The 13378-nt window shown below is 30.7% G+C and overlaps 1 long non-coding RNA gene across 1 annotated transcript in view; it reads right to left on the minus strand.

Moving 5' to 3' along the window:
- The window catches only part of LOC147906815 (uncharacterized), an 18302-nt gene continuing 4924 nt past the window's right edge, over window positions 1-13378 (minus strand). The window contains exons 2-3 of the long non-coding RNA XR_015548033.1: window positions 1774-1877; window positions 1-607 (exon numbers count right to left, since the gene is read on the minus strand). This is a non-coding gene — a long non-coding RNA (uncharacterized LOC147906815). The remainder of the gene's footprint in view (window positions 608-1773; window positions 1878-13378) is intronic.

Genomic DNA, 13378 nt, shown 5'->3' on the forward strand with positions numbered 1-13378 from the left:
ATCATATTTTTATCTTACATATTAATTAATGATTCCTCATTAAAAGAATTGTTTGATATGTGTAATTACATATTATTGTAATTATGATTATTGTAATTATAAAAATGGTTGAAATTATCATAAAAAAATAATTCAAATAACTATAATTATCACATATTACATTGTACAAACAAAAAAATTTTAAAGTACAAAGTTTCAAGAATCCAAATTTCAACATGTCGGGAATTTGAAGCTCCAAGAAGATGAAAATTGTGATATTAATATTGGATTTGTGAATTTTGCGTTTAACTTTATTTTATGATTCCGTAAATATTTAAATCACAAAATTCTTACATTTTCAAGTTTGAATCTCTAGAGCTCTTGCAGTCAAGGCTACGTCAAGCTTTCGTGATGTTGAAATTTCTTAAAGGGGAGAAAAACTTTTCGAGTACATCGAAGGAGGAAACGCAAGGGATTGAAGAAAGCGACAGATCGAGCGACAGAGTTATAAAAAGTAGTAATTCGCGTGGGGTTCATAAAAATGTTTATCACCGTCAATAAAAGGGCTCCCTGGGTGCTCGATGTTGCTCGACGCCCCTTCCTTTGGGATGTCTTCTTCACAAAGAAGCTAAAAAAAGAGGACAAAAGAACCTCTGATTTCAACCGAGGAGCAATCGACGAAATTCTCACGACTATTGTTATAACTTTTACAAAAATTTTAATGCATGAAATAGAACGGTTTAATTAATATGCTTAATATTTCAGGAATTATTAATGATAGAATAAATTATATACTTTAACGTATTATAGGGCAAAAATAAAATTGACCTTTTATCTGTTCATGAATTTAGTACTTTAAGACTCTTTAAAAGAGACTCTCTGTAATTAAAATTATGTTTATTTATATAAATATATTTAAAAAAGTTGTAAAAAGAGTATAACCAAATTTTAATAAAACAAACTGAATGTTATAAAATGACAATAGAACAAACAGAAATTTATAAATCTACAAACAGAATTTTATATTTCTATAATTCTATAAATTATAAATTTTTTTCTAAAATGCATACATTTTATCAGAAACAGTAGAGATTCATAATCCCTTCTTATATTGCAAGATCATCTTAAGTAATATGTTTTAAAATGCTAATATATGATTAATATATCTTAAAACGCTAATATATGATTAGTTCATTTTCATATTGTACTTAAATACTTAAATACAAGAACCGACTATAAATATACCGTCCATAGAAAATTAAATATAACAGCCGTTCAATTAAGTAAAAGGTGTCTCATCGATATACAATATTTATATTAAAACAATGAGGATTTCATTAAACTTAAATTACAATAATATGTTCCATGAATTATAGATGAAATATAAATGAATATAATTTGCATATACAAACTTAAATTGGAATTAATTCAGATAGAAACAATAAAAAATAATTATACCTTAACTGAAATTTTGGGATCCCTAATATTGGGGCCTTTGATTGGGGGTATGATGGGAGAAAGATTCTTTATGCAAAGTAAAGGAGAGATGCCCCTTTGCATCTCTCCTTTACTTTGTATAAAGAATCTTTGATTGGTTGTTACATGCACAAGATCAGCAGGACCGAAGTCGGAAAAGGAAGCGCAGTGTGCATGTTTCTGAATGTTCTTTGACTAAAGCTGGTAAGCTCTGCGGAGAGCTTGTCTAGCATGACCATCACCAAATAAGTCTTCACGACAAAAGCCGAGAATGAGATGAGTACCGATTATTCGCAATATCAACATTCGAATACTTACACGATAATTAATGGGACAACGTAACTCTGTATAGGTAATAGATGTACACTCAGGCGTCAGTGAGCAGACGTGCAGTCGTGAATGATGGGGTGTAAATAAGTAGCCTGGAACAAAAACGGTTCCAAACTTCAGGAGACATACGCTATACAGTTACGTCAACTATGTTATACATAGAGTACCACGATGAATAGTACCTCGAAAAGCGCGCTCGTCGAGACATATCCGAGGTAACAAATTCTATAAACTCTTCAGATCTATGAATTTGAAGTTCCGAAGAATAGTGAAGTTACGGAAATTTAAATCAGTCCCGAAGTTTGTGGTGCTCTGAAGGTACGGTGTATTTCCCACTAAGTTCCCATAAAATGCTATACAAATGTATCGTCAATGTGCCTTTCGTAAAACTGTCGGGTACTATTCCTCGGTATACATTGGATTTCCTGTAGATACGCTGTATTTCATCCATCATAACGATTTATTCAACTCGACTCACAACTCTCACCCCGATTTTTTACAAGCGATCGTTTCACATTGAATTGACTGTCGCCCTGGAAGACCAATTTCGAAAATTACTCGCGGCGGATTGGGCGGTTGCAGAGCTATCCCCTACTCTGTGTCACCCCTTTCATGTCGTTGCCGAATTACCGACCCTACATCCTGTGAGTGACGTTATCACGCTGCATTTGGTGCATTTGATGCATCCGGTGGTCGAACTACGGGAATGTCTGGCCGAGACAGTCGAGTCAGTGCATTCGATATTCCATATTGCGTTTCTGCTTACCAACAGGTACGCCCCGTTGACTCGCCATTCGTATTCATCTCTCCGTAAAGGGCGATATGGAACGATCGACAAGTCACGGAAAATCCAACTATTAGATTCAGGGAAATTTAATTATAATGTTTACATTCGGAGAAAACAGAAAGATATGCGCAAATGCAAAAGCTCGTTACACGAGAAAAAAATTTACAAATATATATATATTTAAAATCTTACAATTTCAGAATAAAATATATACAGATAAATTATTATGAGAAAAGCGCTTCAAATTGATATACGTTTTGAAATTGAAAAAGTATATCAAAATAAATAAAAACGAATTTTAAAATTAAAAGTTGATAGCGATCTTAATTTAGTATCAGTACTGCAAAACCTTTAAAAATCCTTAAAATCATCGTTTTTGCTCTTTTGTCGCCATTTTCTCAAAATTGTGACGTGATAATGAAATTTTAATAACGAATTTGTATTTAACAAACAAAAATACGTCAGAAATGACTATTCATACTCATAATAAAGAAAAGGTCAAATTTTGCCGGATAGTGTAATTTTTTGAATTTCTGAGAGTTGGAAGTCTTATTAATATTTATCCTCAACTCGGAACTGATATTAAGCAAAGACGTAGTTTATACAAGAGCTGGAAAAGCTAAAAGAATTTATCATAATTTAATTAATGTTCAAAGAAAGAGATAATACTTCTATACAATAAAATCTTTTAAAAAAACTGAAGAAGAAAAAAACATTGCCTTCACATATGTAAAATTAATGATAAAGAATAATAGAGATTGAAAGAAAAAGAGAAATTACGCTGCGTTATTGAAATATAATAACTTAATATTTCGAAAAAAGATTATTCTTGAACAATAAGAAAAAGAAACAATAAAAATATAGAAACAATACAAAAATATGGTCTTTTTAAGAGCTATTATTTCGACTTCACGAAATTTTTACTTGAAGTGTGCAATTAACAGTGCGAACCGAAGAGAATCGCATGTAATTTCGACACCGATAATTTCCAAATACTAAATCCTGTATTAAATTATCGACTGGTAGGCGCAGAGTCGATAGCGTTTTCTATTCCGGTGTGAAATACGTACACGCATATAAAGTCTCGAGTATACGCGTCATCCAAGCAGAATGGAATGCGCAGCATTGGTAGACATTATAGGGATGCCAGCCCCGGCAGCATGTAAACGAATTTTCGCATCACGTGCAATTCTACGAGTATATTCCTGCCATCTCCCGGGGAACTTCGAGTCAGCCCCCGGCTCATTCCTGCATCCACCCTCATCCCATCCTTTCCTCGCATTTCTTGCGCTATCATCTCACCTCTGCTACCTTCTCGCAAATTTCTCTCTTTTTATCTCCCGTGCTTTCTAATTAAATTACATGGGAAATAATATGATGTGTAAATAATGTTGAAGTATGTTTCTGCGATATTACACATTTTATAATATTCTTCTATTGTATGAATAATGCATAATAACCTAAAGAAAAATAAAAAAAAATATTTGTCAAGTATGCGTTAATAATAAAGTAATATATTTGAAATTTTAATTAATGTTATTAAGTCATAAATGTTTATTGTTATGATATAATATGAATTAAGCACGATTCAATACCCGCGCGTATGTGTGCACATACGTTGATATGTGTGACATTGTACGTGAAACATGGTTTTATTTGTATCTTTAAAATATTTGTGAAATGTTCCATATTTTTCGCCAAATGTTCGTGACAACTATTTTCATCGGTATAAAATTTGAAACATTCAAAAATTTAAACATTAATTGACATTTCACAGATAAAAGAATAATGTAAAATAACGTTCTTCTAAATGCAATATTGTTACCACTGTATATTGTAACAATCTCCGGTAAATTTACATAATATCACAACTCCGTGATATTTGCTGTTAAAATTGAAACAGAATAAAGGGAAAGATGGAAAGAGCTCGCGCAGGGGAATAAGTATATTTTGATCTGACATCTCGGGATCTAATTTGATCTCCATCTCTAAAGATGCTCTCTGCATAAAAATTTTGCTCTGTCCCAGTAGGCGTTTTAGATTTCGAACGGTAATGGCGATGCATTGCACACAGAACGTGAATGTACGACATATACACACGTCTGCTACATTCTCAATCGACGATCTTCATCTTTGATCTTCCATTGCAATACGTTTTATTCCCACTCGACCTCTCAAGTAGTCATCCAGTGGAGATTTGCCAGTTAAGTTGAAGTTTCGAGTACTTTCCTCAATCCTTTTTCGAACAACATAATAATAACAATTCCTTCAGTTTTAAAATTATAAGTATTATTATAATCAGAATTGAGAAGTGTTACTTGTAACGCTGTTACTTTTTTCAGTAACAATTGTTCCGAATCATCCAATTTATGTCAGAAATATGAATTAGTATCTTTTTAGCATTATTACTTTTTTTTTAAGTTTAATGAATATGTCACATGATATTTAAATCAATTAACATTTGTTAGTTATTTATAAGCCGTTAAAAGTTCAAATGTTCAAACGCAGTGAATTCAAAAGATTATAAAAAAGTAAAATAAACGAAGATATAAAAGTACTTTGTAATCGATAGATTATAGAGTGCAAGGGTTTGTTAATTTGTGATTGTAAAAGATCCCAGGAGTGTATTTATACCTAGCAGTTAGTTCATCGACATCCTGCGGAAGTGGTTTTGTGGGCGTATCAACACCGTGACAGTCTGTTTCTACTCAATTAACCAAGTGTACCAGACTTGATATACCTGGTTTTACCGTTCATGCACCCTGACGTTTCATAATTAGCTCGTCTCAGGAAAACAACTAGCTTTTTAGCCGGTGCATCTTCATTTAGTTAATTACACAATTCTGTCAATTCTTTTACTGCATAATGAACAGTATTGAAATAGATTACGTTATAAAATCAAGCTTCCTGCATAAAAGGAATACGGACGTTAAAGTTAATCCGTTTTATGATATCAAAGTTTGGATATACAAGGTATTTGATTTCAAATGTAATTTTAATTTCTTTTCTCATTTGTTTCTTATTTTTGTCATTTGTAATACATAAAGAAAATCTTAAGATTGTTATTTATTTTCCGGACTATCTAGGCGCAGAAAAATGTGATGGAGAGAAAAGCATCCTGCTTATCATTGCTAAATTATTAATTAAACTGGTTATACTGTGTGTAGCAAAAAATTTAAAGAAACTGTAGTATATATTATCCCCAATGAGAATCTTCAAAGATACTTTCAAGCTCTTTGAAGAGCTGTGAATACCTATAAAAATGCTCGAAAGTCTCTGAGGATCTTCAAGGGCGAGCTCTACTTCACTAATGGTGAATCGCAAGAGAATCGTTCAAAGAACATGCCACGCCGAAGAGCTCGAGAGCGACCGGGAGCGGAGGGATGAATCGTAGCACGTGCCATTGAACAATCAAACAATACCGGGGTGTTAAGTGCTCATCGCAAGGGGTTGCACGGAAAATCGGCACTGCTCGGCCCATTGTGGCCTCCTTGTAAACTTCGAGCTGGAATGGTTGGTTTCGCGGATGGCCGGTAAGTGAGGATAGGAGAAAGAGAGAGGCGACCAGGAAAGGGGGCAATTCAAGAGCTGTTTCTATCTCATCAATCATGGTATTTACGTGCGCGAGCTCGTCCGAGTACAATACCGAAAGCTCGTCGAAAGGAAAGCCTCGGGTTTACTCAGGGAACCGAACCTTCCTCCCTCCCAACTACTCTCCCCGTGCGACCTGAACGACCATTCTTTGGATAATAATATCCGCGCGAGCGATGTTAGTGAAAACTGAGCGATGAAAGCTCTGTTTTGTCTGCTTGAAATTATTTAAGTAATGGGTCGCCCGCGGCCATGTTTCAATTTTATTATTATAAATCGTTGTTGGAAAATTTCCATCTTAAAAAAAAATTAATGGCATGTATATTTTTATATAAGAGAAAGTGAGGGAATTGTAGCACTTAAGGGAAATTCATTACTGTGATGTGATTTTTGAAGTCGATATAAATACGGAAATACAAACTATAAACATTCTTCTATCGATATGCATTTTCATATTGAATAATTTTTCATTTGATAATATTGTATTTAGCAAAAAGTAAAAAAGCAGAAGTGCTAAACCAAACGCACAATTATCACACTTTCCCTTATATATGTATATTTATCCTCAAAAGTAGCTTGATTTCTTATTTATCGTAAAACTGAAATCGTGAAAATGGTTTGAAACAATTAGATATAACAGTTAAAGTTAAATTAATGTGAAATAGTGTGTTTTATATATATATATATATATATATATATATATAGAAAATGATTTATATGATAACTTACAGGTTCTTAATTAATATATATTCTCTGACCTTCGTGACATTACTCGATCATGAAAAGCACTAAATGCGCTAATGAGGGATCAAAATCCTATATAGCGGTGACTCGAGAGTACTATTGTTGGCATACCAACACCAACCGTTATGCCGATTGCATAGTAACTAGATCGAATTAGGACGAACCGAAATCGAACCAATTAAACCAAACGTCAAATTGAGTAAGGTATAGTCCGTTATAAATGTAATCTCAAAAAGGTAAAATTATTATACTTCATATCTAATAAAATTTTCTAAATAGAATTTTTCGAATATTGAAATAAATGAAAAAGATAGAAGAAGGAATAAATACACGAATAAAAAAAATCGTAATATTTTAAGAAAGATTCTCATAATGTCAACCGAGCTACTTTTTCCGTTTTGCTCTGTGTAATCGCAAGACCGTTCATAAATGCAATGAGGGCACGTATAAACGTACAATGCGGTGTATATTAAAGCCAAATGACGATGGCGACGTTGATGTCTACCTTGATGTTGACGTCGACATCGACATTGGCGTCGATGTCGATGTCAACGTCGACGGCGTTATATTACATTTTATGTTTAACATCTCGCGAACGTTATGCTCCCGCGATAATAGCGCTAGTAAAGTTGTACACATTCCTATAAAGAAAGATCACGATTGCTTTATTTAACACATTTTAAAATAAAGAAATTATTTTTTTGTGAATTATCATTCTGCAAATCATCCGAACGTAGAAAGTGACCAGTACTAATCAAAATTTCTACACCTTTCTGAAAATTAATTTGAAACATAGAAATTAATTTGTACATAATTTAACAAAAATTATTTATTAAAAGATACAAAATATGTCAAAATATGAATGTATACTAAAAAATATAATTTAACCCAAACAACATAGAATATTTATGGCAATTATTGATTATTATTCAACTTTTCAATTTAATTTAGTCCGCTCTACCTGCCCACGAATTTTGTTGAGAGAATTTTCAGAAAGCCTGATATAAACATGGTTAATTCTACAGTTTTATTGTTAGAATATCATTAATTAGCACCATGTTTCAAAATGAACAAAAAGCAGATCTTTTAGAGGTCTAGAAGGCATAGTCCAAAATAACTTTACAATCTCCAGGAGATTCTCCAATCCTGATTTGCATATGTCTCCTTATAGAACTCTTGGATGTTTTCTTCTTACGAGTAGCGTGTACGTACACGTACATATCGTAGCGAGCCCACGTATTTACCTCTTAGCATATTCTCTCATTCCAAGTGACTTTTCAAGTTAGTATAATGGAACTTTCTATAGAGAAATTTACTCTTGATCATAATTCATACGTTCAATTCACTTTTTTATAGATAAAACTTTTTTATAGATAAATACAGTTATACAGGCATATAAGATTTTCATGTAAGATTTTTTGCTTAGAGGAAATGTTAACAGGAATTCCCCACTTATTAATAGAACATTTTTTTGTGTATATATATTCTTATAAAACGTATTTATCAAAAAAGAATTTATTTAATTATTTTATATCCATATAGTTAATTAACGGACTCTCTATGGAATTCACACTGTTTAATATTTATCCGTTCGAGAGAGTTCGCAGATAATAAATTACGGTTCAATCATGTTTATTTTACAGTGATACGCGATTAATTATTTCCCGACAATTAATTATATTCAACATTCCTCGGTTATTAATTATCATTACGCGCCGGGATAGCACAGATAATATCGACCGACTTATACTCTCATTATCATCTTTTCTAATGCCCTAAGAGAAATATGTAGAGAAATATGTATCATGTTTTTGTTATAAATGGCAGTAGATAAATAAATTTAAAAAAAGACCTTACAAAACAAAAAAAATACGCTAAGTACATAAATGCATTCAAAAGTATGTAATAAAAATTTAAAAAAGGTTATATTTATTCAAAAATTAATTGTTGTTAAAAAGGAGTATAAGATCAAAATATTTTGCCAAATATATCATTACAAAGGAAAATTTTTTCCACTTGAAAAATTTTTCCCACTTGAAAAAAACAGCGTCCATTGCTCTTCGCCTTATCACTCATCAACGTTGAGCAAAAATCTTTTCATTTGGAATTTTTGGTTACCTTAATTAAATTAATATAAAATATAATACTGGCCAATAAAATTATTATATTAATATTTAATTTATAAATACGCCAGGATTGAGAGTGAGACAGGAAGATTATTTTGTATGAGAAAATTCTAAATCAATGTATAACTCAATCCAATAGTCGTCTCATATTATGTATAAGAAAGTCCTGGAAATGAAAAAGCTTTCAGAACAGTCTCGTTAAATTTTATATAAAAAATTATTATATGATAATTATAACATATTATGATATATTAAAATATTAGGTGTTGGAATTAATTCGTAGCGTTTTTTAATGAAAGAATGTTATTTATTTCACATGAGCATTAAAAAATACATTAATGAAAGTACTTCCCATCACTTGTAAAACGCTACGAATTAATTCCAACACCTAATATATAATTGTAATATATTAGTATATATATTATTAGGTGTTGGAATTAATTCGTAGCGTTTTACAAGTGATGGGAAGTACTTTCATTAATGTATTTTTTAATGCTCATGTGAAATAAATAACATTCTTTCATTAAAAACGCTACGAATTAATTCCAACACCTAATAGTATATAATATATATGTATAATTTATATATGTATACTCGTATCATTAATGTACAAATAATTACATATATAATTATACATATCTCATTATGTTATAAATTTTATTAATTTTATATTTATTAATTTTAATGAAAATGTAAATAAATTTATTAAACAAAATTATCTATTTGGCTTACTCTTTTGTGTTTACTCTAATCTTACAATATCCAATTAACATCTTAAATAATCATATCGCACAAAATGTATTTCTTAATTTCATTTTGTTTGTATTTCAAGTCTGTATGATTTTGACAACTGTCGTAACCGCTCGTTATATGCATCAATTCATGGATCACTCTCTGAAAATTTTTGCGTATTCTGCAAACCAAAGTATTGCAACTTCATTATCCACTGTACTTGACGTCGCACCGCTTAATGCATACATTTTATGTATTTTATTTACAAATGTTTAAATTTTGGAATATATATATATATATATATATATATATATATATATATATGCGTAGACAAATATTTATTTAGATATCTTGTAACAGTTCTGTTAAAATAATCCTCTATATGTATTATTGATTAAAAATATATTATGAATTTAAATTTTACATTATATTAAAAATACATCCAAAAATATATTTAATACTATGAAATATTGTATTACATTATTTTAACATATATAAAAGTATGTTAACGATATACATATAATTAATCTAAATGTCTTTATTTCATTCTTCTTTAATCATATAATGGTATAATTGTACAAGAAAACGAATGAAGATGACTTTCTTATATCTACATACCCAGAACAGAATATTTATGTATGTTCATAATTGAAGGATGATTGATAAAATTAATCTCCTTATTCAGGGGAAAACGTTTTTTTCATCATATTTGTAATGTAAATTCTGGAATATGCCAATCAATAATACTTACTTTAGCTAAAATATACTTTAGTTAATAAAACTAATTATAATAAGATAACAACTTAATTATAATAAGATAAATTAATTAATTTTTTATCTGACTTATAATGTTTATTAAATATTTTTATAATGTTTATTATAATATTTATGATAAATCTTCGTAGTCTGTGCAAATCTATCTAAGATTATAAAAACATTTATGAAATATTTTGTAAATAAATTTTATAAATATTTTATATAAATAGTTTATAAATATTATGTGCTGTCTGGGATATATATCATTCGACATACAACAAATATTATATCAGGCTTGAAATGCAAAGCGCAGATACGATAAATATAAGATACGAACGCGTAAATATAAGATACTCCTATGAAACGAGATATTTTATGATCGACTTTTTCGCATCCATGAGGCTTCAAAACCTTTGCACTGCATCGTGCTTCCCAATCCTTCGTTGATAAACCTGATTCCTGATATCTTGACCTCATCGTCTGATATTTTTTCAAAACGCGATAAAAATAAACGCCGATATAAAAAATATGTTATAATGATTACACATTTTTGTAAAGTAATGAATAATCGACATGAAAATTATGAATTAGGAATGAATAACAGTTTTGAATAAAGCTAAGTCTCTAAAATAAAAAAAAAAATTCCTGATAGAAATTTGTATAGTTTAACTGAATCAGGCAGTTTTACTATCTAATATAAATCACTCAACGTTCGCAATGCTCGTGAGCATCATTTGTTCTTGTTTAACATTTGATAAACGACAAGGATGAAATGATCCCACGAGCGTTGTGAGCATTGAATGGAACGCAACCCAAGTTAATCGGAGTTAACGAGACCAGCCCATATTATTCTTAAATTAACAATTATGCAGAATTGTTTGAAAAATCATATTGATAAAATCAATATGAGTATATACTTATCTACTTAAACAGCACATAATATTTGTAAAATATTTACAAAGTATCAATTAAAATATCTTCTAAATACTTTTGTGGTCTTAGACAGCTCATAAAGATTCATAATATTATGAAATATTTATCGTAAATATTGTGCTAAATGTTATGAAAATATTTAATAAAGTATTAATTATAATCTCGGTAAAAAAATTAATTAATCCAATTTTATTGCTAAAATAAGTATTATTGATTGGCATCATATTTCAATGCATTCGATATTGTTATGATTAAAGAAACGTTTCCCCCTGAATTTGAGGAAATTAATTTCATGATGCTTTAAAAACTCATCCTAAAACTGTAATATATCCACATGTAACATTACATGACCTCTATAAATGTACAGCTATGAGACATCTAAAGTGAAGTTCTTACATTACTTATTAAAATACATATTTATTATTTAGTTTTAAAACAAATATTCGAAAATTCATATTCACATCGATTCTTCATTAATCGAAAAAGTTTTTAGTTATTATTAATTTGCGATTTTCATTGCATGAGCCACTATTAATTGAGCAACGTATCCAGCGACTTCTCGAAGTCTTAATTTATATTCTGTAACTAAGTTCAGGAAACCAAGCGGTTGAATTAACAATCAGGACTATGTCGAATCGGAGTTTACCGGTAAGTTTATCAGAGATTTCATCCAATTCGAAAGTTTCGAATAATCAAGGAAATTGGATCGAAGTTGCAAAAAATAGGACGGTATGATTATTCGAATGAGAGGAGACTTCTCTAAGCTCGTTTAGTTCTATTCGAAGTAGCTTCAAATGTATTACAGAATAATATTTCATTGTTAGAATGCCCATTATAGGAGGTAGGTGCTAACCATCAGGATCATAGAGGATCCTTCGGGTACTCCCCATTCTGGAATCTCCATGAACAATCGATTTCCTTCTCTCAGTTCAATAAACCAGTCCTTTAGATACAGATCCCAAATTATGCCTTCCATAACTACAGAGGAGTTTAATGGAAATGGGATAATTATATTAATTTCTATTTTACTTCACACTTATTTTGTATTTTAATTAATTAACAAGCAATTGTTCGAAACATATATAGCTCTCTGTTGCTCTTTAAATTCATTACGTTATTCATCTCATTTTAATCATACTTTATATACCTTAGAAGTTACAATTAACTAGAAATTAACTTTTAGCTTATAGCTATAATTATACATATTTTAATTATCATAACATTTTTTATACATGTGAGCTATAATTATTATCACGCAATTTTTTTTGCAAACGATGGTCTTATTCTAAATATATCTTATTAGATGTTGATAGAATTATCGATAATAATTAAAATTGGCAGTTGAATGCAATTATAGAATATTAATAATTAAACCTGTAAAGTTCGAAACAAAATTAAAAGATCAGAGGACCAATTGTTCTATTCTGTAACTCCTAATGAGTGTCGATATCATTCCATGTTGTTGCGCAGATATTTTTTTTTATATGATAAAAAAGCTGCGTAACAACATTGTCGTTAAAAGTTACAGAATAGGGCCCCAGGAAAGACAATTAATCGATACATCTCATTCGGTCTATTAACTTCGCTGCCATTATGAAGGCTGAATGCAATATTCCAGATTTTGCGAGCAGTCTTCTAGAGTCTGCGTGGAGAATCGATTCCCATTCAAAACGTTCCTTAGACCCTTGCGGGCATCTGGCGCGTTTGCATCCCTTACAAATTGTTATCCTAGCGTCTATGCCGCTGAAGGAAATTCGAGGAATGACCTGAGCTAGAATCGGGAGGTATGGGAGTAGGGTTCTCTCATAATCTCGCGGCCATTACCTTGTCCGCTTACCTCCGTACTCCGCTTTTCCTCTTGCACGATTCAATTACCGGCATAACGCATGGCGGTATCGCGTTGCAGTAAATTCTGTTAAAGCGA

The sequence above is a fragment of the Acromyrmex echinatior genome, chromosome 17 (assembly GCF_024713525.1).
Source record: "Acromyrmex echinatior isolate Ae372 chromosome 17, ASM2471352v2, whole genome shotgun sequence".
NCBI lineage: Eukaryota > Metazoa > Arthropoda > Insecta > Hymenoptera > Formicidae > Acromyrmex > Acromyrmex echinatior.